Genomic DNA, 24,632 nt, shown 5'->3' with positions numbered 1-24,632 from the left:
TAGATGGTTATTTGTGGTAAAAAAAATATTATTTAATCAGAGCACAAACAATATTTTCGAAATTTAGAGGTAGATCATTTAAAATCATAGTCATGAATAAAACAGTCATTTAAAATCAATGTTTAGAGAAATTCCATCTCCAGCATTTTTTAAGCAAATATAACAAAACAATAACAAAATGAAACTGCCACAGGCAGTGTGTTTGCCAGAGGGCATTTTATAACCTGACACTAGTTGTTTTTCTCTATCTGCAAAATTGAGGGAGTTATGGTCAAAAATTGAGTACTTTGAAAATTATGACCTTGAGTTCAATCTTTCAAGGTCATTGAAAGTCAACAAATTTGGTATTTTGTAAGTCAATATCTGCCTTCATTTCACATATATACGCTATTTTGTGACATGCAAGCTTTCAACCATTATAACTCAGAAACCAGAGGTGATAGAGGAAAACTAAAAAAAAAACAACAGTATTTCCTACTTTTCCAAGCTGAACATTGTGGTAGAAATCTTTTATCATAAACAGTTCTGAAGTTATAAGTGACTGGAAATTGCAAAAACGTGCTGAAAATAGCGATATTTTCTGCCATAACTCTGAAACAGGAAATGATACGGAAAAACAAAAAAATACATCATCTCTTACTTTTTTTACACTTTGTAACACGGTACTAGTCGTTCTTCTCTATCTGCAAAACTGAGAGTTATGGGCAAAAATTGAGTATCTTGAAAATCATGACCTTGTGTTTGATCTTTCTAGGTCATCCAAGGTCAACAAAATTGATGCCAAATGAAAGGTCATATGTGACTTCCTATAAGTCGATAACACAAAGTTAGTCGATATCTGTCTTAGTTTTCAAGACAAAAGCTGTTTTCTGAATATGCAAATTAGGCACTTGGCCCAACTTTGGCCTATATCTCAGCTGTACTTTGGCCTACTATTGCCAAAAACTAATCATGTCAACTAGAGACCATGGCAAATCATTTGGTCATGGTTTGAAATGTGATCACTACAGCACATACAGACAGACATACAAACTGACCAACTAAACTAACCAATGTAATGACATTTATCACAATATAAAACCATATTATGATATTTGTCCAGACCCCTGTTAGAAAAGAAACACCTGAATTCAACGTGTCCCAATACTTTTGTCCATATAGTGTAGATAAATGATAGCTGTGGTGTAGTGGTACCTGTAGAAGTGGATATAGAAGGTATGCACGTGAAGTCACCGCGGTTCCACCCACTGAGTGGCAGAAAGAGGGAGATGAGTGACAGTGTTGGCTTCAATACTGCCTAAACTTAAGAACAATATTTAATAAAAAAAAATGGGGAAGAGCTGTTGTGCGATTGATTGTATGAACAGGTTTGAAAAGCAGTCGGAGCTATCGTTTTACAGACACCGAAAGACAAAGAAAACAGAAGTAGATGGATCCACAAATCCAGGAAACCAAACCTAGATCTGAGGATCCTGTTTGGTGTCAGCTAACATTAATTTATGCTGTATTTTTGAGTAAAATCATACCTTAAATTATGTATTGTTTTGGCTAACGTTACTTTTTAGTAAAGCTCTTGGTTTCATGATCAGATCTTTCATGGTTTTTGTCTGCATTTTGTGATTCTGAACCTTGTGCTCCTACATGATTTATAAACTAACTTAAACTGAGGCTAACCCAGTTTTTCAAATACAGGGAAACTGGAGAATAAAGCTACGACGGAGTATTAGGGTCACATGAGAAAATAAAAACACTTGTCACTACGAGTATGAAGTCATAAAATATCGACATAAAACCTGTAATTTTATTATAATAAACTCGAATACAAAAAGAATCATAATGTTATGAGAATAAAGTCGTAGTCATAAAAAAACACTCATAAAAAAGTCATCGTTTATGAAATAAATTGAAGTCATCATATTCCGACAATAAAACCATAATATTACAAGAATAATGTCGTAATTTAAAAACAGATGGGAAAAATATAATTTACAAGACTAAAGTCGTCCCCTGCTGGTCCACAGCAGTAGTATCTGTGTTGTATAAAGTACTTGATCTGAACTAGACTCAGTAAATCTCCTCAGTCCCAGTAGATCATACATATATTCACTGGGGTCAGTCCACGGTCTACTGTAAATGCACTTTGGACCAGCTGGTTCTGGGCCCTAGTTTTGGACCAGCTGGTTCTGGGCCCTAGTTTTGGACCAGCTGATTCTGGGCCCTAGTTTTGGACCCTGGTTGTCAGTAATGATGAAACCACGTATATTTGTTTCAGGTAAATATAGCACTGATCCCCTCCACCCTGGATGTCCGAATCCGCGATTTCTGTCCACATGTCAGTGTTCATGGACCACTTATTTGTTCTTTGGTAGCTCGTACAGATCCATGTCCAGTCCAGTTGTCCTTCATTTAATTTCATATTTCACATTTTCCCGGTCTGGCTGTGTTTACTGCTACACTTCATCATCATGTTGAGCAGGTTGGTTTTTGCCACTCAGTCTGACTCAGAGGGGCGTGGCCCAGGCAGGAAGTGACATATGTGCATACCCTATATACTCTCAATTTTTGCCCCCTTTTTTTAAGTAGTCCAGAAAAACACCATTTTAGAAACAGTGACAAATAAGACTACTCTATTTAGTTTACAGTAGTATTTCCTCACTATTTTAAAATTATCATGATTGGATCAGGAGCACTTTGTAGGTTTTACTGGACACACAAGCAGCTGCATGAATGTAAATAAATTCAACATGAGGCAAACATAGGATAACATTAGCCTTTCATACGTTAGCCTTTCATAACGTTAGCCTACTCACCCAGTTTAACTATTGGTGACAACATCTCTTCTCTAAATGTGCAGTCATATGACCAGTAGTTTAAAACAGTGACTCATTCCGAAACCACCTTAAAACTTACCTCAGAATTACATATTCCATGAAAGTAGGTTCTCACGATGTGTGTCACTCACTTGAAAGATGTTTATTCTGCCTTTCTGGTTCGCATTTCCAATAATCGTGCATCTCTCAATGAGACATGCAGTGACCTGTCAATCAACTGGGCTGGCACTGGCACCTGAGGTGTCCAATCAGGTTCCAGAGGTGGACAGCGCAAAGCAGAGCCCTGGCTCTGGAGCTAAGTTAGCGATATTTTCCTCGGTATGACCCGCCCTACTCTGCCTCTGATTGGCTCATCAGTCCTCATGCCTAAAGTTAACCCATCTAATCAGTGAAGGTACCAAGTACTAGCCAATTAGTGGCTGACTAGGGCGGGTCATGACTTCACCATCCTAGGAGGAAAACATTTGTCATTTGGCTCAGATACTACTGAATGGTGCACATCAGGGGGATTTAGAAGAGGGTATACACAATGCTGACTGAAAAATAAGTAGGTATACCCCAGACTACACCACTGGATGATAGATAAGTAGATAGATTAAAGACGTTTTTCCTTGTAATGTCAAATTTACCAGATTTATAATTTGCTCAAAGCTAGGACTGATGTGCCAAATCTGAGTTTCCTATGTTTCCCTAGATCGGCCAAAATTAGGTATTTTAACATGTACTGATGCATTCCTTCAAACTGTAGCTTTATGTTCATGTAAAGAACAAGCGAAAGTTTGCCTTGAACTTTCTTGTTTTTTTCTGGTTTTACTCAGGGAATGTTTTGAAGTAAATAACTGGCATTTTTGTGAGTACATTCATTCCAGTCCTATGTACATTCCTAGGTGCACCGTACACATGCAGTCCATTCCCTGCAGACCTTATCACACACACAGTAGCTGCTGGTAGGTATGCTGTCAGGCCGTCATGTCGGATTTACCAGGAATACATTCAGTCAAGCGCTTCTAAGAATACGTGCAGGGAATAATTTCCAAATATTGATTCCGTCCATGTAATCTAAAATTTATTACAGGGATGATGTTCAATCCAAATATTGACTCTTTCCCAGCAGCAACCTTCTAAAATTACTGCAGGGACAGCCTTCAGTCCAATTAGAGTGCAGCCGTGGAGTCCAGATCCTGACAGTATGACAAAATGCTGCAAGCAAGTGACTCGACACATTCAACGACAGGAATGAAACCAATAAAACAAGTGCAAAAAGCTAAAAGAAATAGGTGCAAATATAATATCGATTGCAATTTGTTTTGCAGCAAAGCATTCTCCGACTTGTGCGTCAAAATCCTCCTTACCGTGGATACAACGTTGTGAGTTGAGCAAAGATAGAAAAGTCAAAGTTCAACTCATAACATTAGAGCTTTATGATTTGCCCATTACTCTCAAGGGTTTGATTTTTATGCGGCATTTCTGCAGTCTTACTTAAGAGCAGGAATGTCATAAAATATGAATTTGAGATTGGTTTTAATAATGTAACCGTTATTAAAAATCAGCAGTCATTTATCTGCCGAGGCACACTGCACCAGCGCCCACGCCAAAGCAAATGACAAGTCAAAATCTCAAGGCGCAGCTGTGTTCATATCTTTGCAAAATAACCTCTAATAATTGTCCCTTCCCTAAGCCTTTATCTAAAACTACTGTCCAATTCTACCATAGCAACCGTAACTACGCTCAGGCAGCCCTTCCCAAAGCAAAGGACTTAAATAGATACACGTATATATGCTGAGCACCATCATTTTTATCAGTAGACGACATTCTAATTTAAAGGAGTGATATTTTACTTTTTTTTAATGGAATTATGCATTTTAAACATTTCCCTGTGGTCTATATAAACTGTAAATGCTCTGCTTGGGTCTGAATTCTTCATTAATTCAACTCCATAAGTCCATCTTCAACCCTATTTCTGAGTAATGACACCAAAAAGGTGGTTTTGAGCGCTGGCCCTTTAAATGCAAATGAGCCACTTCAGGCCCCGCCCCCTCCAGGTTGTTGGCTGTGCTTCTCTGTCTCGTACAAGCAACAACTGAACATTTTAGGTAATTTGCTATTGGTAATTTCAGTTTTTACTACAACCGCTGCTGCTGTCAAACAATGAATGAATGAATGAAATGTTCATCGGAAGTCTTGACCTTATATGCGCAAATGTCGTGACGTAACTAGTTATAGACGTAACAAATTAAGCAGGAATCAAAACAGTTGTCGAAATCCACTCGATTTTTGCTAAAATGAATATAAAGATAGCTTTGCAGCACCTGGAGGGTTCAAATTCAAACTGTATGAACTATTAGAGTGCAAATACACAAATAAATGAACCAAAGACTAATAAAAGTGGGTTTAGCAAAAATATGACCCCTTTGATTGAATGTTAGCTGAAAGTGCTAAACTACTGAGGACATATTCATTAGTTTGTATTGTTGTACAATTGTGTAAAGAGTGTATCTCAGATGGATCAAACTCAACATGACAGACATCCGAGCTTGAGGAGGGAGGAAAAAAATAATAAAAAAAAAATAGAACCAAGGGTCCTGTAGTCCAATGGCATATGTAAAGACATTAACTGACATTCGTTTGACCTTTTAAGGTCACTCAAGGTCAAAGGTCATGGCACTAAATGAAAGCCCATATGTGACTTCTTATTTATTGTCAATAGTAATTATATCAATATCTTGAACTGTTTCAAAGTTGGTACGTATACCCCCATTTGAGAAAGACGGAGCCTAAGGAACTAATGTTAAGTTTAAGGGTAGCAAGTTTCAGCTGTACCTTTTATTTTTTACCAAGTTAACTCTATATTGTGAAGATATATCCTCTAGTCCAGGAATTTCAAACTCATTTTAGTTCAGTGGGTCTAGTGCAGGGGTCGGCAACCCGCGGCTCCGGAGCCGCATGCGGCTCTTTCATCCTTATGTTGCGGCTCTACGTGGCTTGGGAAAATAAATTATAAGTGTCCGATTGAAGTGTATGTTATTTGTCTCAAAAACGTGTATCATGTCTTCTTATTAAGTCAAAGTTTTTGACTTCTTTCTTCAGACCTTGTGCAATTTCGGTGATCAGCATTCGCCTTCTTCAGAGACATTTGACAGCACTTGACGTGGCAGCCGGCATGCGCGGAATGCCCTGCGACACCAAAACTGCACAATATCTTAACAAAGTATTTTATTTGTGTTTGTTCGTTTGTTTGATTGTAGTTGTAAATTGTAAGATTATTGTGATCTCAAAATATTAAAATAAAATTATATATATATATATATATTGTATTATTTTTCGTCGCTCAAAATATGCATCACACTCTCCAACAGCCCGCCAAAACGCCGTACATTTGTCGAGATTTTCAACCCCAGGTAGGCCAAGTATGGAGAAATCTAAGAAAAGAAAAATATCTGAAGAAAATAGAACATTTAATGATGCCAGGTGCCATGGCACGACCAAGGTGCCGAGGCACCTCGGGGCCAACGCTAGGTGCCGTGGCACTGCAGTACTACGGCTCAGTGTCAGGTGCCGTGGCACCACGGTGCCACAACTGGGTGCCACCGGTGCCGCGGCACCACCGGCACCTCGAGCCGAGTCCCCACCGCAGTGCCACGGCACCTGGCACCGAGCCATGGTACGGCGGTGCAATGGCACCTAGCGTTGGCCCCGAGGTGCACCGCGGCGGCACCACCACCGAGGTGCGCCGCGGCACCAAGCCGTGGTACCGGTAAAATCGTTGGATAAGCTGCGTCAGAGTATAAGCTGCAGTGTTTAAAGTGTGGGAAAAAGTAGCGGCTTATAGTCCAGAATTTACGGTATATATAGGCTAACATCTTCATTTCAGATGTCAAAAAGTGTTTGCGGCTCCCAGTGTTGTCTTTTCCATGGAAACCGGGTCAAAATGGCTCTTTGAGTGTTAAAGGTTGCCGACCCCTGGTCTAGTGGGTGGACCAGAAAAAATAATATTTTATTTATTTAAACATTTAAGACACAGGTGTCAAACATGCGGCCCGGGGCCCAAAACCGGCCCACCAAAGGGTTCAATCTGGCCCCTGGGATGAATTTGTGAAATGCAGAAATTACACTAAAGATATTAACAATCAATGATGTTAAAATTATTTTAGGTCAATTCAGTCTAAAATGAGTCAGACAAGTGAAATACTATCATAATAACCTATGAATAATGAAAGCTACTGATTTTTCTCTTTGTTCTAGTGTAAAAAAAAAAGAGTAAAATTACACAAAAATGTTTACATTTACAGACTAGCCTTTTACAAAAAATGTGAATATCTGAAATGTCTTAAGAAAAGTATGTGGAATTGTCGCAATACTCTGCCTCTTCCTAAATGTTGTGTGTATTTGTAGATCCACTGTGATCTGTAAGTTGTGATGCACATGTATAAATGATAAACTAAGGCATAACATTGTTCAAATTGCACTTATTTTTCTGGAGAATTTTCAGGTTCATATTTGTTCATGTTATGTTCAAGTACAGTTTGTAGATATAAACATTTTCATTACGGAATTTGACTTTTTTTTTTTTTTTTTTCACTCAAAAACAGAGAAAAAAACTTTGGAGTTGACATTATTCTTATCCTATTATATTATTTTACTGGTCCGGCCCACTTTAGATCATATTAGGCTGTATGTGGCCCCTGAACTAAAGTGAGTTTGACATCCCTGATTTAAGAGGTTAGATGAAAGCATGTAAATAGAGTATTACAGCCTGCAATGCAATGCAAAACTACCAAAGTTTTGTGATTAAACTATAAGTCAATAGCATAAAGTAGTAAGAAAGAGAAGAGGCAAACTGACTGATGAGTGGGGAGATCAGAGGGTGACAGCAATTTATGAGATGCCAACAAATAGAACAATTAAGACGAACGGCTGTAAACATCCATGACCAGACAGACTCTGACACCGTTTACTCAATAGATCAAAACTCAGCCGCTTCACATTCTGCCAATCACATTAAATTAATCATGAATCCAGACAATCAAGACACATAAGCCAGACTCTTTATCAACATAACAGCTGTTTTCAAATGAAAAAAGATTGATTATTGCGTGGTACTTGGTAGAATGTGCTTTTATTTTGGTAATTAAAAGTCAACACTCTAACATCTTTGTGTTTTAATTGAACTTTTTCTCCCATGTATCCTCTGATTCACAAAAAACAGCCTTGGCTGCTAGCTATTAAAACACTTTCAACCTACACAGCAAAAATTGGAGAGTTGAAATTTCAGGGTTAAACATTTGAGAGTCAATTTTCACTCTCAAAATGTAGTTTTAACTCACTATGAGTTAAATGTCACTCAGAGTTGGGGTTAATGAAAAGAGTTAGTCAAGCCTGTGGAAATTAACTCAGGAGAAGTGTTGTTTTGCGTCTCTCCAGTGTTAATTTACCTGGCCCCTGCATTTCAAACCAGGTGAACCTGTGCAATTTCTATCAGACTGTCACTGTCAGAGAGAACAAATTCATTTTCTAAAAAAATGCATCAGCTTTCTTTGAATCATCCTGTTCACATTGAATTTTAAGTCAATTTTAATGGATTCACTTTTCTTATGATTAAAATTAACACTACTTTCAGAGTGAAAATTAAGTAAAGTGAGTGTTATTTTTGTTACTTTCATGGTGTTAATTTAACTCTGTTTGAGTTAAAGGAGAAACTCTGACAGTGTAAAGAACAAATCCATATGGGTTAATTTAACCCAGGTCGGTGAGGTTATGAAGGGCGGCTGTGGCTCAGTTGGTAGAGTGGGTCGTCCAATGACCAAAGGGCCAGCAGTTCAAATCCTGGCTCCAACTATCCACGTGTCAAAGTCACCAGCTGGTGTTTGAGTGTGTGTGAATGGGTGAATAATAATAATAATAATAATAATAATAATAATAATACATTGGTTTTACATAGCACTTTTCTAAGTACTCAAAGACGCTTGAATGTGAGGAATTGTAAAGCACTTTAGACACCATGAAGGTGTAGAAAACACACTATATAAGTTCAGTCCATTTACCATTTATGAACTCTTGTGAGTGTTGGTAGTTAAATCAGTCAGTGTTAAGTTAACTCAGGTTTCTGAGTTAAAAGGCAACTCTGGCATAGTGTTAAATAATGAACTCCAATGAAAATGTTAATTTAACTCTGTAAAGTGTGGACCTATATAAACTCTGAAAAAGAGTTAAAATCAACTCTGTGGGATTTGATTCAACTCTCCAATTTTTGCTGTGTATACACATGATTGTGTCATCACTGCATGTTACCACACGTACATAAATGGTGAATGAATGGATGTGTTTGTGTATCAGGAGAAAATTTTTGATATAAAATGTTTTAAAATGAAAATATATCTTTGTCACTGTAGTTTATGGTGTAAGGTTGTTAGGTATTCGATATTTTTTCCTTATATACTGTACACTGACCAGCTGTAACACAGGTGTCAAACATGCGGCCTGGGGGCCAAATCTGGCCCGACTAAGGGTCCAGTCCGGCCCTTGGGATGAATTTGTGAAATCCAAAAATTACACTCAGATATTAACAATCCTTTTAGTTCAGGTTCCACATTCAGACCAATTCAGTCTCAAGTGGGTCATAATTACCTATAAATACTCACAACTCCAAATTTTTCTCTTTGTAAATGTAAATGTTTTCATGTATTTACGCTAAAACAAAGTATAATATTGCAAAAATATCTGAATAACCTGAACAAATATGAACAATCTGAAATGTCATATGAGAAGTAAGTGCAATTTTAATAATATTCCACCTGTTACTAAATGTTTTGTGTATCCACTGTGATCTGTAAATTATAATGAGCATGTGTAAATGATAAACTGAAGCATAATATTGTTAAAATTACACATTTTTTTCAGTTTGTTCGTATTATTCACATTGTTTGAAAGGATAGTTTGTACATGCAAACATTTTCATAATGTAACTTTACTTTTTTCTCTCTAAAACAGAGAAAAGTTTGGAGGTGACATTATTTAGATATTATTATATTATAATTTTACTGGTTCGGCCCACTGCAGAACAAATTCAGCTGAATGTGGCCCCTGAACTAAACTGAGTTTGACACACCTGAGCTATAACATGGTGAATATATACATGATTTCATTCCAATGGGACCTGTCAGTGGGTGGGAAATATTAGGCAGCCAATGAACATTTAGCCTTTGAAGATGATGTGTTCGAAATAGCAAAACGGGCAAGAGTAGGGATCTGACAAAGTTTGACAAGGAACAGATTGTGATGGTCATCAAAGCATTTCCAGATGTTGTTGAAAATTGCTGAAAAAAGTGGCATAAAATACAACAACTAGAGCTCAACCAATCGAGCATTTATAGGAGTAGAACTTTTTTACCACTTGTGTAGGTTCTATTGTGTAGGTTCTATTGTGTAGGTTCCCCTTTTTCCACAGGAATAGGTCTAACCCAAGGCCTGGACTCCACCAGACCTCTGAGGGTATGCTGTGGCATCCAGACCAAGACATTAGCAGTAGATTCCCTGAAGTCCTGGAAGGAGAGACGTGGACCTCCGTGGGTCAGGTTTATTTGTCCAACACCTCCCACAGACGTTCAGTGGTCCTCAGATTGGGATGATAATACTGTAAAAACTTCTGCATATTTATTTCTCAACATCACAAGTGAACTTGATGCCTCCCTAATGCTGCATTTCCACTCTGGTACCAGCTCGACTTGACTCGACTTGGCCTTTTTGCGTTTCCATTACGAAAAAGGACCTGGATCTCGCACCCGGTACTAGTTTTTTGGTATCACCTCCGCTGAGGTTCCAAGACTGGGGACCAGATACTAAAATGTGACATGTACACACTGCAGACTACTGATTGGTCAGAGAGTCGTCTCTGTGACCCACTGTTTTATAAAAAACAGATGCGGAAGTTTACAGTAAATATAGCAGTAGGTTAATCCACATGATAACAGCCCACAAAACTACACTATGGTCGGAGGAGATTCAGTCTTCGGTCGCCAACATAGAAATTCGGCATGAGCTTGACGAGACAACATGCAACAAGTGAGTTTATCAGCAACTCTGAGCAGACGACACAGACACATCGCTATGATGTCCAGGTACTCTAAAGTCGGTAGTATCTTGTAATGGAAACGGTCTACAGGAATAGTACCTGTATGGTACTATTATGGTATGGTATCCGAGTCGAGCTGAGTCGTGTCAAGCCAGTTCCATGTAGTGGAAACACAACATTAAGGTATTGTCGCTGTTGTCTTCATCGACTTTTGACGCCACTTCTTCTCCCTGATGCTGGCTGTAGGTGAGGAGGTGCAGTGATGGTGCCTGGAGCAGGAGTCATACCCTGCACTCCTCTGGGCCTTTCCAATATCATACATTCCTCAACCTTCAGGTGTACAATATGTTTAAGTGTTTCCTCAAGTTTGAGGTGTTGCCGTGGCTGGTTTTACATTTAGTATTACAGATATTGCAGTGAGCACAGTCTGCACCAAGTTTAGCAAAGTAGAGCCACACCCTCGAATGCTTCCTATCCATCACGCTTGCTGTTACTATCGATATGCCACTGATGTAATCATACTCTCGTGCATCCAATACTGTCGTTGCATCAGGCAGACAGTCCTCCACTCTCTCCCCGACACACTCACAATATGAGGATACACTCAAGTACCGAAATATGGTACCATTTGACTTTACATGAATCATTACCCTGAATTCGGTTGGTACCAATAAAAGTACAGGATTCAGTACCCATCCCTAATATGGACCTGGTCAAAGTCACTCAGTTCATCATGTTACTTATTTTGGTGCTATCAACACATCACCTCTGAGGACTAAATCTTCACAACACACATACATACACACACACACACACACTTATATATTTCTTGTGAGTATGACTCAGATACATAAGTAACATCCACCCTCATTTTACTCGAGGGAATGCATCACAGCATGATTTAAAAAGCACACTATCATTTCTACCATTACACATACAACACCCACCTTCATTCTGCTGTTGTACGTGTCTTGCAGGATGACTACATCATATACACTTGTGCCAGAATTTGTATACTTAACCCTATTAAAGCACATGTAATTTCTAGAAAATGATTTGCTCAGGTGCCTATTTTGTATACTGTATGATGCTCATGAGATGAGTAACACAGTTAACTGTTGTATTTGTTTTCATTCCTGACACGCGCAACGTCTGCGTTTAGATTAATCCCTTAAGGTGTGTTCAATAGCTGATATAAAGGCAGGAAATAAAACGTCGAAACGTTTTTGCCAGTTCAAAACACCATGACTTATGATACAACAGAGAGAATGTGCCATTGGCATGTTACGAACAGGTCTGAGCCGTGGTGAAGTCACTCGCCGTCTGCGCTGTCATCGCAGTACAATCAGTCGTCTGAGTTCCAGATCGGTGTCAGATCGGATCGGATCGGATCCCTCGGGACAGGATCATGAGACTTGTCAGTTCCATGCGTTGTTGCTGCACTGCTTGTTTGGAAGCCAAAGGTGGACACACCGATATTGAATGATGACACTTTCAATTCCTGAGTACCTGTAGTCAGTGGCTGAATAAACGTGTTAAGTAGTTTATTCTGTAATGCAGGGTTGTCAAACATGCAGCCTGGGGGCCAAAACCAGCCCGCCAAAGGGTCCAATCTGGCCTGCGGGATGAATTAGTGAAATACAAAAATTACACTGAAGATATTAACAATCAAGGATGTCAAAATAAATTTAGTTGAATTCCATCTAAAGTGAGTCAGACCAGTAAAATACTATCATAACAAAGTATAAATAACGAAAACCACATATTTTTTATCTTTGTTTTAGTGTAAAAAAAGTAACATTTCACAAAAATGTTAACATTTACAGACTAACCTTTTACAAAAAATGTGAAAAACCTGAACAAATATGAACAACCTGAAATGTCTTAAGACATCTAAGAGTAATTTTACCAATATTCTAATGAAATGTTTTGTGTATTTGTAGATCCACTGTGATCTGCAAGTTGTAATAAACATGTAAAAATGAGAAGCTGAGGCCAAATAATGGCATAAATTGTAAAAATTGTGCTTTTTTTCTTTATTAATTTCATTTTGGTCATGGTTCATGTTTTTCCATATTTTTTTAAAAGATAGTTTGTAGATGTAGACATTTTGATAATATAATCTTACTTTTCCACTCTAAAACATAGAAATTAGACATACAGATTTTTGAATTGAAATTATTTATTTATTTTTATGTTATTATTTTAATGATCCGGCCCACTGCAGGTCATATTGGGCTTTATGTGGCCTCTGAACTAACATGAGTTTGACACCCCTGCTCTAATGATTAACGCTTCCCTCTTTAATATGAAGGTAACCCCAAGCCATTTATTTTAATATATCTCCAAATATTCATATTATTCTGACCTGTGTGTGTGTGTGTTTAATGGCTCTTAAGCATATATTGCTTGTGAGTATGACTCAGACACAAAAGCAACATCCGCCTTCATTTTACTCGAGGGAATGCATCACACCATGATTGAAAAATAGGACCACTGGCCCTGTAGCTTACCGACCAAATTAAAAGCTTTAGGAAATGTATCTAGATGCCATTTATTACCACCCAGTTCTGTGTATTTATTATATTACAGAAATAGCCCATGTTTTGGTCATATTCCAATCAGATCTGTAAAAAATTCAAATTCCAACTTGATATCATTGATACTGATTTATTGGATCAATCCACTTCCTATCTGTTAAAATGGGAAAATTTTTCAAAATGGCACCAAATCCAGAATCAGATAAGGATCGAAATAATTGCAATACCTTGTGTTGACATCGTCATACAGAAGCTGTATACCAAGTTTGAAGTCAATCAGAACTGTAGTTTGGGAGAAAAAGACGATTGAAATTTTTTCCCCATAAGAGCCCATGTTAAATTTTCCGTAAGTTCCCGGATCCAGAAGAAGATCCTGATCAGCATGTGGCCATAATGTTTTGGTCATCTCCCCATCAGGGCTGGACTGTAGAAATTTACACTTGATGCCACCTATATTTACAGAGTTATTGCATCAATCCACTTCCTATCTCTTATAATGGGGAAATTTTTCAAAGTGGCACCAAATCCAGAATCAGATCCGGATCCAAATAATTTCACTAACGTTTGTTGACATCATGATAAAGAAGCTGTATACCAAGTTTGAAGTCCATTGGAATTGTAGTTTCGGAGAAGAAGATGATTGAAGTTTTTGTAACGGACGACAGACGCCGCCGCCGCCGGATGCCACATGACAACAATAGCTTATGGCCTTTTGGCTGGTAAACTAAAAAGCACGTTATCATTTCTACCATTACGCATTGGACACCCACCTTTATACTGCTGTTGTACTTGTCTTGCTGGATGACTACATCATATCCACTTGTGCCAGTATTTGTAACAATCAACATCTCATCATCTGACCCCAGCTTGTTTCACTTATATTTCAGTCACTTCATAGGTGCCATAGGTGGGGAGGAATTGTTGAGCTTGTGGCTTTTGTTTTAACACCCACGTAAAGTGTAATTGATTGGATATTTTCACAGTGGTGTTGCTATTTTGACTTTCTTCAGGACTGATGCAGCAGCATTAGGAAGAGCAGCCAGTCTGTTCATACCACTTCACTGCTGATGTCACTGGATGTAAATGAAGGAGTCTCTGGGAAGGTCTGACTTTATTGAAATGTGTTCGATAAACACACACACACACACACACACACCAAACTGCGGTTCCTGAAAAGCTTCGTGGTGGCTTCGTTACCACTGTCACCTCACAGCAAAAGGCCAAGTTTGATCTGAGCTTCAGAGATGTGACTGTGGGCGTCTTCTCACAGTTCAAGACATCAGATACAAGCATTTATTTGCCTGTGGGTGTAATATGTTCTTCGGTCTGTATATGTGAGGCCTTTGATTGACAGGTGACCTATCTACGGTGAACTGTATATGTGCTGGGACTGCCTTTGAATATGAGATTTGCAACTTTCACTACTCAGACTGCCCACTGCTTTTACATCTTTACACCAAATGTTCAGCAATTGGAAACTGTTGGAAGTCACTTCATAATCATCTAAATTTGTCACTCTACATAGCAGGAATATGGAGGAATATGGAGTGGCATGGAGGGCTCTGTGGGGGCCCCCCACTGCATCAGATTATTAACTGCTGCGAAAGGCTCTTGTCAAAATTGCATGTGAAAATGATTCCGACAATCGAATTTTTCTCCCTTCTATTTCTTGTTTATTAATTGAGGTCACAAACTACAATTTTAGAATCCAAATTACCTGTTGATGAGTGAGAAATAATGAAATTTATATCAAGTCTTCCCATTACTGTGAAACACTGGTCTAAACAACAACAACAATGACCTGTACTGAGACCTTGAAGTTTTTCAGATTGTAGAACAGTGCTGTTTTGCCGGAGCATAATCAGGTAAACTATAAAAAGTATTCTGGCTAAAGGCAAAATATGTGCACAGTCCGCTGAGTGTGTTAAATCTCTTTTACCCCTTTAAAGGGAAATCATAGAAATTCTCTGAAATTCCAAATTTCAACCTTAGTGTGTTATTGGAGTACATAACAAGACTTTTGTAACTTTTGGGAAACTTTAAAAAATGTTTTATTGTGTAGAAAATCAAGGTCAATGAACTTACCATATTTGGTTCCTTACCCGTAAGTTGCAAAACAGTATGAAGAAAAAAATAAAAATACAAGAAAAACACAGGTGAAACCAACACATATTTTAGAACATTAGACCAACATAAGTGCTGATCCAGACCCCTGTCCACATCCACATGATCCCTTTGAACACCATTCCTTACATTAGTACCATTACTTCCTGGTACTGAACAAAGCAGATCCACCCACTGTTCATGCAGAGGTGGACCTTACAGACCCTGTAGACCACATTGGACCTGAGATTGTTGACTCACTGTAACTGTTATTGTTACTGTCACTGTCTTGTAATGTGTGCGGAAATTACCAAAAGTAGTCACTTGTTCGATAAAGGGTTAAAGTCGCACTTATTTGCATTGACTAATAATACAAGAGTGTGACTTTTATGTGTTTAATGTTCTGCTTGTGTTTTAGATGCTATTTATCCTATTATCTTGTACCCATTTCAATCAGTTTGAGTATATCTTGGATTATTTCTTATTTTACTAGTTTTAGCATATCTTGTATTTGTATCTACAACTTTGTACAGTACTTTAGGCACTTTGCATTGTTTTAAATGTACTATATAAATAAACTTGATCTTGACCTTAACCCTATATTGGGCAAGTGACTATTTTTGGTCATTTCCATATACATTACAAGACAGTGACAGTAACAATTCCAGTGAGTCAGGAATCTCAGGTCCAATGTGGTCTCCAGGGTCTGTAAGGTCCACCTCTGCATGAACAGTGAGTGTACCTGCTTTGTTCGGTACCATGAAGTAATGGTACTAATGTAAGGAATGGTGTTCAAAGGGAGAATGTGGATGTGGACAGGGGTCTGGATCAGCACTTATGTTAGTCTAATGTTCTAAAAGTGATTTTCTAATTATCTAAAATACATATTCCTCCCACCTTACATGTGTTTTCTTGTATTTTTATATTTACTTCTTGGATTTTTTATTTTATTTTTGCCACTTATGGGTAAGGAACCAAATATGGTTATTTCATTGACCTTGATTTTCTACATAACAATCCAAAATTTAAAAAAAAATTTCACCAAAGTAATAAAGTCTTGCTACGTCCAATAACACACTAAGGTTGAAATTTTGAATTTCAGAGAATTTCTATGAGTTCCCTATAAAGCAGACCCCACGTGGGGTCACCTTGAACTCAAATGGGGTCACCTGAAATTTCTTGTAATTGATAAAAAATAAGAAAAAAAACTTACTAATAAAAAATATATGGTGAGTTGACAGAGACAATCACAATACATAAAAGACATGAAAAACTGTGAAGCTGAAACTGAAGCACTGTGGTTCTGTTTATCTGTCAAATGTTCATTGTGGTCGGTTTCAGATGCTGCAGCTCTTTGATAAGTCATAGTTTGAGTTCTTGTTTGTTCAGTATTAATTGTCAGCCTTGTAAATCCAAGCTGGACTGACTGTACATATCCTGACCAAGGAAAATAAAATTCTCACTTTGTGCAGTAATCTACACCTGGCTTTTCTGCCTCCATCCATAATAATATACATTATATAAACTAAATGTCATCTAAAATTAAAATTTATTTGCAACATAGTATAGCAAACTATTACATGATCAAAAACAAATTAATTTTAGCAAAAAAATGTTTCTATTTTGAATTTTGAATGTCTGGGATTGACCAAATTTGATGTTAAAACGGGGTCACGAGCCAAAAAAGGTTGGGAACCACTGCTATAAAGAGATAAGGGGAAAAACCAGATGTTATCCACCTTTTTTACTGCATAAGCCTTGAAAAGAATCTCGAGATAAGGCTGTTAAACTATATGCTGTGGAATAACATTCACTCACCTGTGATGACATGACACACATCCCAAAGATTCTCAATGGGGTTCAGGTCTGGACTCTGTGGTGGCCAGTCCATGTGTAAAAATATTGTCTCATACTCCTGAACCACTCGTTCACAGTTTGAGCCTGATGAATCCTGGCATCGTTATCTTGGAATACGTGTGTGTTATCAGGGGGAAAAAAAAGTCCACTCATACCGGAACCTGTTCTAGTATACACACTCACACTCTTCACATTGTTAACCAGATCTGTAGTATAACCCAGAATTGACACTAAATCCTGCTTCATTATACTCATCCTCCCAGATGCAAAATGTGCAGTTTCCTTTGGGAGGGTTTAGGCTCCACTGTGGACAAGAGGCAGCCGTCAGCCCTTCATCTCACTCCTCTGGTTAACTTGCATTGTTTGCTCTCTATCTTTGCCTCTTATTATTCTGTCTCTGTGTCACATAAACCGATTCTATCTGTCTCATACTCTCATGCATCAGAAAAAAGCCTCATGTCAGTGCTGATGGGGGTTTTTTTTCCTGAGTGAATAACAAAGACCAAAACATTGTTGAACAATAGAGCGTTCTCTTCACTGCAGATTAAATGTCTGTGTTATCGCAGCAGGGCTTTGCTATTTTAACTCCGAAAGCTGAAATGACTTCTCAACAAAAGGTGTCACTGTGTGTCATAGAGAGCTTTACAAGAGGTATTTTTGTAACCCAGAAATCAAAACAGCCACTGAGCTTTATTTATATAACTCAGCACACTCATTCTGATGTCTGAAACAAGTCGAACGAGTGGATCGTAAGTGTCTTTTTTTCTCTTCGTGTCTCGGTTTCACTCTGAAGACAGATCACAGCTTTTGCTTCTACCTAAATAACCAATATAAAACAAAAGTCACATAAACTGTCCTGTGAATGGTTGTATATCCATTGTCAGAAAGGTGGAAATGAGAGGGCTCACATGCACGGTGCTGAAGGGAAAAAAAAAAAAAAATTATTAACTCATTCCCCACCAGAGCATTTTCCAGTGAGTCGGTAGCCAGCGCCAGCCGTTTTGGTCATTTTCACTAATCTTTGGAGGCTCACTGACAATGTTGTGTTAGGAGTATGTGAACACTGAATACATTAAAAGAAAGAACAGAACTGAAACTTTTAAACACAAAAAATGATTTTATTCTATCTTCACTCGTTCGTGAGATATAAACATTTGAATATTGGTCATTTTCAGGAAAAAAACTGAATTTTGAGCAAAAAACTGAGAAAACTGCTTTTTTTTTTTCAAAGATATTGATTTTCAAGATAAAATTGATTTCCTGTTTACATTTTTGACTCTTTGTTATTTACCAACAGTAATACTGTATTCAAAATTACAAAATAAAATCATAATAACAACAATAACAATAACAAACAGCTCTAAGAAATTCCATCATTCTACAAAATGTTAGGGGAATCCACAACAAACTTTAGACAAAACATCTTCTAAAGCACCAGGTTCCTTATAAGCTTTACACATTTACATACATCAGTTATAAGTCTTCCACATATTAGTCTAGCTTTTTGATATAAACACTTCAATATTCCTGATTTTCACAAAAAAAAAAAAAAAAAGAAACAAATGCACTAAATACTGTAGATTTCTGGCCTTTCCTTGGCTGCACCACGTCCTCCTGTTGGACCACCTGCTGTGTTTGATCTGGAAATAATTAGATGGACATGTAGTTATTTATCTATGTATGAATATATGTATTTATTTATTTCCTACTAAAGCCAAATCCAACAGTGTCTTACCTGTGTCCCCACTGACATTATACAGCTGAATCTGTTCTGTCCACAGTCTGAATCTGAACTCACTCTAACAGATGCAGACTAGCTGTCCTTTGTCTTGTCCCACGTCTGTGTGTCTGTCTTCTCCTTGAATGTCCACAATAAATGTCTCTTTTCACTTCCTCTTGTCTGTCATTTTCTCCTTGTCGCTCCGTGCCCCCTCCCCCTCTTCCTCATCTCTGTGTCGGACCCAAGCTGATCCGTGTTTCCCATGTCCGTCTCCCTCTCCTTCTATTTCTCTGTTACTGTCTCTAAATGGTTCTTCTGTAGCCCCATCATATATTGAATTGTCAGACTCTGTCTCCATAATCATCTTTAAGGCTTTTGAAACTGCGCGCGGTTCCTGCAGAGTCGCATTTCCTCATTCACAGTGACTGGCGCCGTATGCGTTGCCATGGGATACAGTGACTCCAGTGCAAAAACCCGGTCCTTCATTTTTCCAAAAAAGCTGCTTAAATGTTTGTTTTTGGACTAAGGAAAGTAATTCACACGATCCGCAACAGCTCCAACTACAGTATAACAGTAAGAGCACGGATTGATGGAAAATCTCGTCATTGGCGGGGAAGGAGTTAACATAAAAGATAAAGAAAACATGGAACATTGAATAAACAAAAACCTGGGTCACAGTCCTCAGTTGGCATAATGTCCGGGTTATGGCATGGGTGGAGGAGATGCAAGGGACCAGCGTCGCACGGCTACAGCACCAAGCCTTAAATAGGCTACATAATGATGTGCTGGAGCCGTGCGATGCTCAGCAGGTGGTTCGGATTCCTAATAATGGGGAGAGGGAGGAGCCAGCGGTCAACACCGGTGCGGATCATAACATCCATTAGTTTGTCTACTTTATTACCCCCCCCCCCCCCCCAAGGAGAAGCAAGGGGTATTGTTTTTGGTTCAGTTTGTTTGTTTGTTGAAAACTATTGGTTGAATTCATACTAAATTGAGTTTATAGATTGCCAGAGACCCAGAATAGATCTGATTCAGTTTTGGGAACATTAGGTCAAAGTTCAAATATTTTATGAATTTTTAAAATCATTTTTTTCCCCCATTTACTTATAATGGGTGAAATTTCAAATGTCTGTAGCAGCAAAACTATTGGTTGAATTCATACCAAATTTGGCTTATAGATTGCCAGTGACATAGAATTGTATTGAAGTATGGGGCAAAACATATATGAGTAACACAAAGCCATTGTTTTTATTACAAAAAAGAGCGATAAGAATCATGTATAATGTTAATTTCAGGGAACATACAAATGAGTTGTTCATTAAATCTGGATTGTTTAAGTTTAAAGAGTTAGCTGAGTTAAGGACATTGCTGATTGTGTTTAGAGTGAGAAATTGACTTTTGCAGCAAATTTGCAGAGATTTTTTGTTTTAGTGTCTCAGGATGAAGAACATAGAAGGAGGTTTAATTTTAAACAGCAAAGGGTACGGACTAATGTAAAGCAAATGTGTATTTGTGGGTATCAGAATGTGGAATTCTTTGGCAATGAAAGAGAAAAGCTGTAAAAATATTTTTTCAGTTTAAGAGGTTGTATAACACATGTCAAACATGCGGCACAGGGGCCAAATCCGGCCCGCTAAAGGGTCCAATCTGGCCCATGGGATGAATTTGTAAAATGCAAAAAGTACACTGAAGATATTAACAATCAATAGTGTAAAAATCATTTTATTTCAGGTTCCATACATACACATATAAACCAATTAGATCTCAACTGGGTATGACCAGAAAAATACTGTCATAATAAGCTATAAATAATGACAACTGCAGATTTTATCTTTGTTTTAGTGTAAAAAAAAAAAAAAAAAAAAGTTAAATTACATGAAAATGTTTACATTAACATACTATCCTTTTACAAAAAAAATGTGAATAATCTGAGGAAATATGAACAACGTGAAATGTCTTGAGAAAAGTAAATGCAATTTTTTCAATATTCTACCTGTTACATTACAATTACTAATACACAAAATATTTAGTAAGTTGTAATGCACATGTGTAAATGATAACCTGATAAACTGAGGCAGAATATTGTTAAAATTGTACTTGTTTTTCGTCAGACATTTCATGTTGTTCATGTTATTCAGATTTTTAAGGAAACGATGTAGATATAAACATTATCATAATGTAATTTCACTTTTTTTACTGGTATTATTTTACTGGTCTGGCCCACTTGAGATCATACTGGGGTGAATGTGGCCCCTAAACTAAAATGAGTTTGACACCCCTGTTATATAAGGAAAGAAAAGAGAAGCTTTATAAAAGCATGTAATGAAATAATTTAACATGGATTTTGGATTTGTTGTATTTGCATTGACTATCATGTAAACCGTTTAGTGTAATAGCTGTAACGGCAATCTATCTGATGTAAACAGATGTTTTAGGAAAGGGGCAGGTATTATTAGTTTTCCTCATCCTGCTCCTTTACAATCATTTAGATGGGAATGAATAACGAAATGAAATGAAACGAAATGAATAGATGTGGTTACGTTTTAGGAAAAGCAGGTCAATGGCTCAGGTGGTAGAGCGGGTTGGCGGTTCAAATCCCGCTCTCAAATCCTAGTCAGTCCGTTGTGTCCTTGGGCAAGACACTTCACCCACCTTGCCTCCAGTGTGAATATGAATGCGTATGAATGTTTGGTGGTGATGGGAGGGGTACTTCTGTCAGCCTGCCCCACAGCAGCTGTTGCTACAAATGTAGTTTACCACCGCCAGAGTGTGAATATGAGAGTGAATGGATCAATAATGTAAAGCGCTTTGGTTGCCTTGAAAAGCGCTATAGAAATCTAATCTATTATTATTATTATAATGTATGAATGACAGTAAAGAAATCTGGATCTGAATCCATAGTAGAGGAGATCAGCCCTGAACTAGTTTGCATGTGGTCCAAACCCCTCACTGGGGAGGCATCCTAGAGGCATTATAACCACATGTCTGAACCATCTCAACTTGATCCTCTTGATATGGAGGAGCAGCAGCCCTTCTCTATCAGTGCTTTGTGAAATACAACTAATAAGACTCAGGACTGTTGAGCCACTAAATCCCTATTGAGGACTTGCAGCTGACGTCACTGGTCATGTGATTGTTGTTTACACCACCATATTGGTAGGCACGCTATCTGGATCCAGAAAGTCACAACTGTTGCTTTATATCCTGTTTTTCTTTGGACTCGTGTTTGCGTGTTTTGTTATTTGCGAGTATGTCTGCTTGTGGTAAAGGCACCATAGATGAGTTTCAGTGTTGACCAACAACAGTGATGCGCGCGCAACTCAGAGGCAAAAACAGGAGTACCAGCTCCAGCCGGCTCACATCAGCTGCGTACCCCTCCAGGCTCTTGTGAACGAGCCGATATGTTAGCTCTGAAACGGTCCGTTAACTGTCTCTGTTCAAAAGCCGATCCCATCTTCTCTTTCACAGCCGCATAATTTGACTTGACCGCATGGGGAAGGCTGTCCAATAGTAGAAAAGCAGACTGTCACAGACGGGTGGGGAGTATTGTCACCAGCTCCAGCTGAACTCACCGGTGTCACCCACCGTAGCTCCGACTGCCACTTCCAGCTGAGGAAACTCAAAGGGAGCAGGTAGATCCACAATCACTCTGCCGCTATAGGCTGATAGGCCAGGGGAAGCCCTCCTGGTAGGTTTAAAGGGGTCTTCATCACTGTACAACATGATGACAATTCTTTTTTTCCACGCCGCTAAACGCGACAGACACACAGGTTAACTATACTGAGAAACTACGCTAACCGCGGTAATAACTATAAACAGCGGTCGGCAGAACAGAACCACCGCTGCCACCAATGGAACCGAGTGGTCTTTCTGCCGAACTTATAATTGGTGAAAGCTAAGTAATAAACGGCACACAAGAGTTTAGCAGGTCCATCGTTTAACAGGTTATACGATCCAAGGAAAGCTTGCCTACCAATATGGCATCGTAAACAGAAAACCACGTGATCATGTGACGTTTGTGCAAAACCTCAATATCAGATGAGAATAAATAAAAAAACATTCCTCTCCCAAACCTCCAGCTACTGGTCTGGTCAGTTCCAGATGTTCATGGTCTGCAGTTAAAATAATAGGGGATGCTATACAGTGATAAACATGTCCCTATTCCAACATTTTGGAGATGTGTTGCTCCCATAAAATGTAAGATCATCTTATTTTTCTCTTAAAATGGTACATTTGATCTATTTCTAAATGTTATGTATGAAATATTGGTTTACTTTCCAATGATTGCATTGTGTTTAATTTTACACAACATCCCAACTTTACTGGATCTGGGCTTGTATAAATGTGAGAGGGTGCAGGAGCTTCCACAGCTTATTTCAGGGATGGAATAAATTGTGTGGGTGCATAACTGTACGATTTGAGTTTGAGCACTTTGCTTTGTAAATCATGCAATGGTATTCTGCAAGAGTCCCCCAAAAAATATGGACCTAGAAATGAGTAGAATAAGTCCTCTTTAAGCAGGAGGGAAAATGTCATCCTGTTAAATTGTAGGATGACAATCATGTCTGTGACTGTATTTGCTGTGGGATTTGACTGTTTGACTGTTACTCTTATCTGAGTTAGCTCTGTGTATTTCAGTGGGCACAAGCTACAATCCCACAGTGTGTATGTATATATATTTATGTACAGCCAAGAGATTAACGGGCAGTGTTTACAGTGTGATATTACACCCATCCGAAATACTGCTGGATAATCGAACGTTGTCATATCTAGTGAGTAAACAACTAAAATAATAAAATAATATCAAGTTCATTAGCATATGGATTAACACCTACACAGACCACCCCCCCTGCAGGTTTATAAGTCCAGTCTCCCCCACCTCTTATTAGAACTGAAGGAGTCTCTTGGATGAGAGCTGAAACATTTTCTAAAGAGCTAAACCAGTGAAGTTGAACTGAGAAGAACTACCAAAAAGAATGATGACCCAGGCAAATGAGAACCTACACACTGGGGCACTGTAAAGGGGGGTAAACATGACAAATTCATGGGGTCCAGCATTTCCAGGGGGCCCAGTGGATATAGATTAGAAGTTGTGATAATTTCGTGTCAGCTCCTCAGTAAAAGGGAGGTATAGAAGCCAAGAGACGGATGTTCAAAGTTAAGTTTTGCTTTCGTTTTCACGTCTGTTGCGGTTGTTATGGCACTAATGAAACGCACCCCCATACCTCCAGTTGATACAGTACTTTCATACCCCCCCTCCCGATGACAGATTTACAGATAATTTCTTTTCTGAAGGGCCCACGATGTTTACCTTCCATGGGGTCCACAATTGGTAGCAGCGCCCTGGTCTACCCACAAAACAATACCAAAAATATATAATACAAAAATTATTTAAAAATAAAACAGTGTTCCTCTCACTTCCTTTACATCAGTGTTTTTCAAACTTGGGGTCGAGACCCCACATAGGGTCGCCTGGAATTGAAATGGGGTCACCTGAAATTTCTACTAATCGA

The 24,632-nt window shown here is 38.4% G+C and overlaps 1 long non-coding RNA gene across 1 annotated transcript; it reads right to left on the bottom strand.

Annotated features, from left to right (window-relative positions):
- Positions 1-647: 647 nt before the first annotated feature.
- On the bottom strand, positions 648-21,328 carry LOC115427234 (uncharacterized). Its single transcript, XR_003936456.1, has 4 exons — positions 21,317-21,328; positions 18,968-18,973; positions 1,691-1,697; positions 648-889 (listed from the first exon to the last, which is right to left on the bottom strand). It is a non-coding gene; the product is annotated as an uncharacterized LOC115427234 (long non-coding RNA).
- Positions 21,329-24,632: the final 3,304 nt, after the last annotated feature.

The sequence above is a fragment of the Sphaeramia orbicularis genome, chromosome 10, assembly GCF_902148855.1.
Source record: "Sphaeramia orbicularis chromosome 10, fSphaOr1.1, whole genome shotgun sequence".
Lineage (NCBI taxonomy): Eukaryota > Metazoa > Chordata > Actinopteri > Kurtiformes > Apogonidae > Sphaeramia > Sphaeramia orbicularis.
The sequence above is the reverse complement of the archived record's forward strand: the minus strand, read 5'-3'. Positions and strand labels throughout refer to the sequence as shown.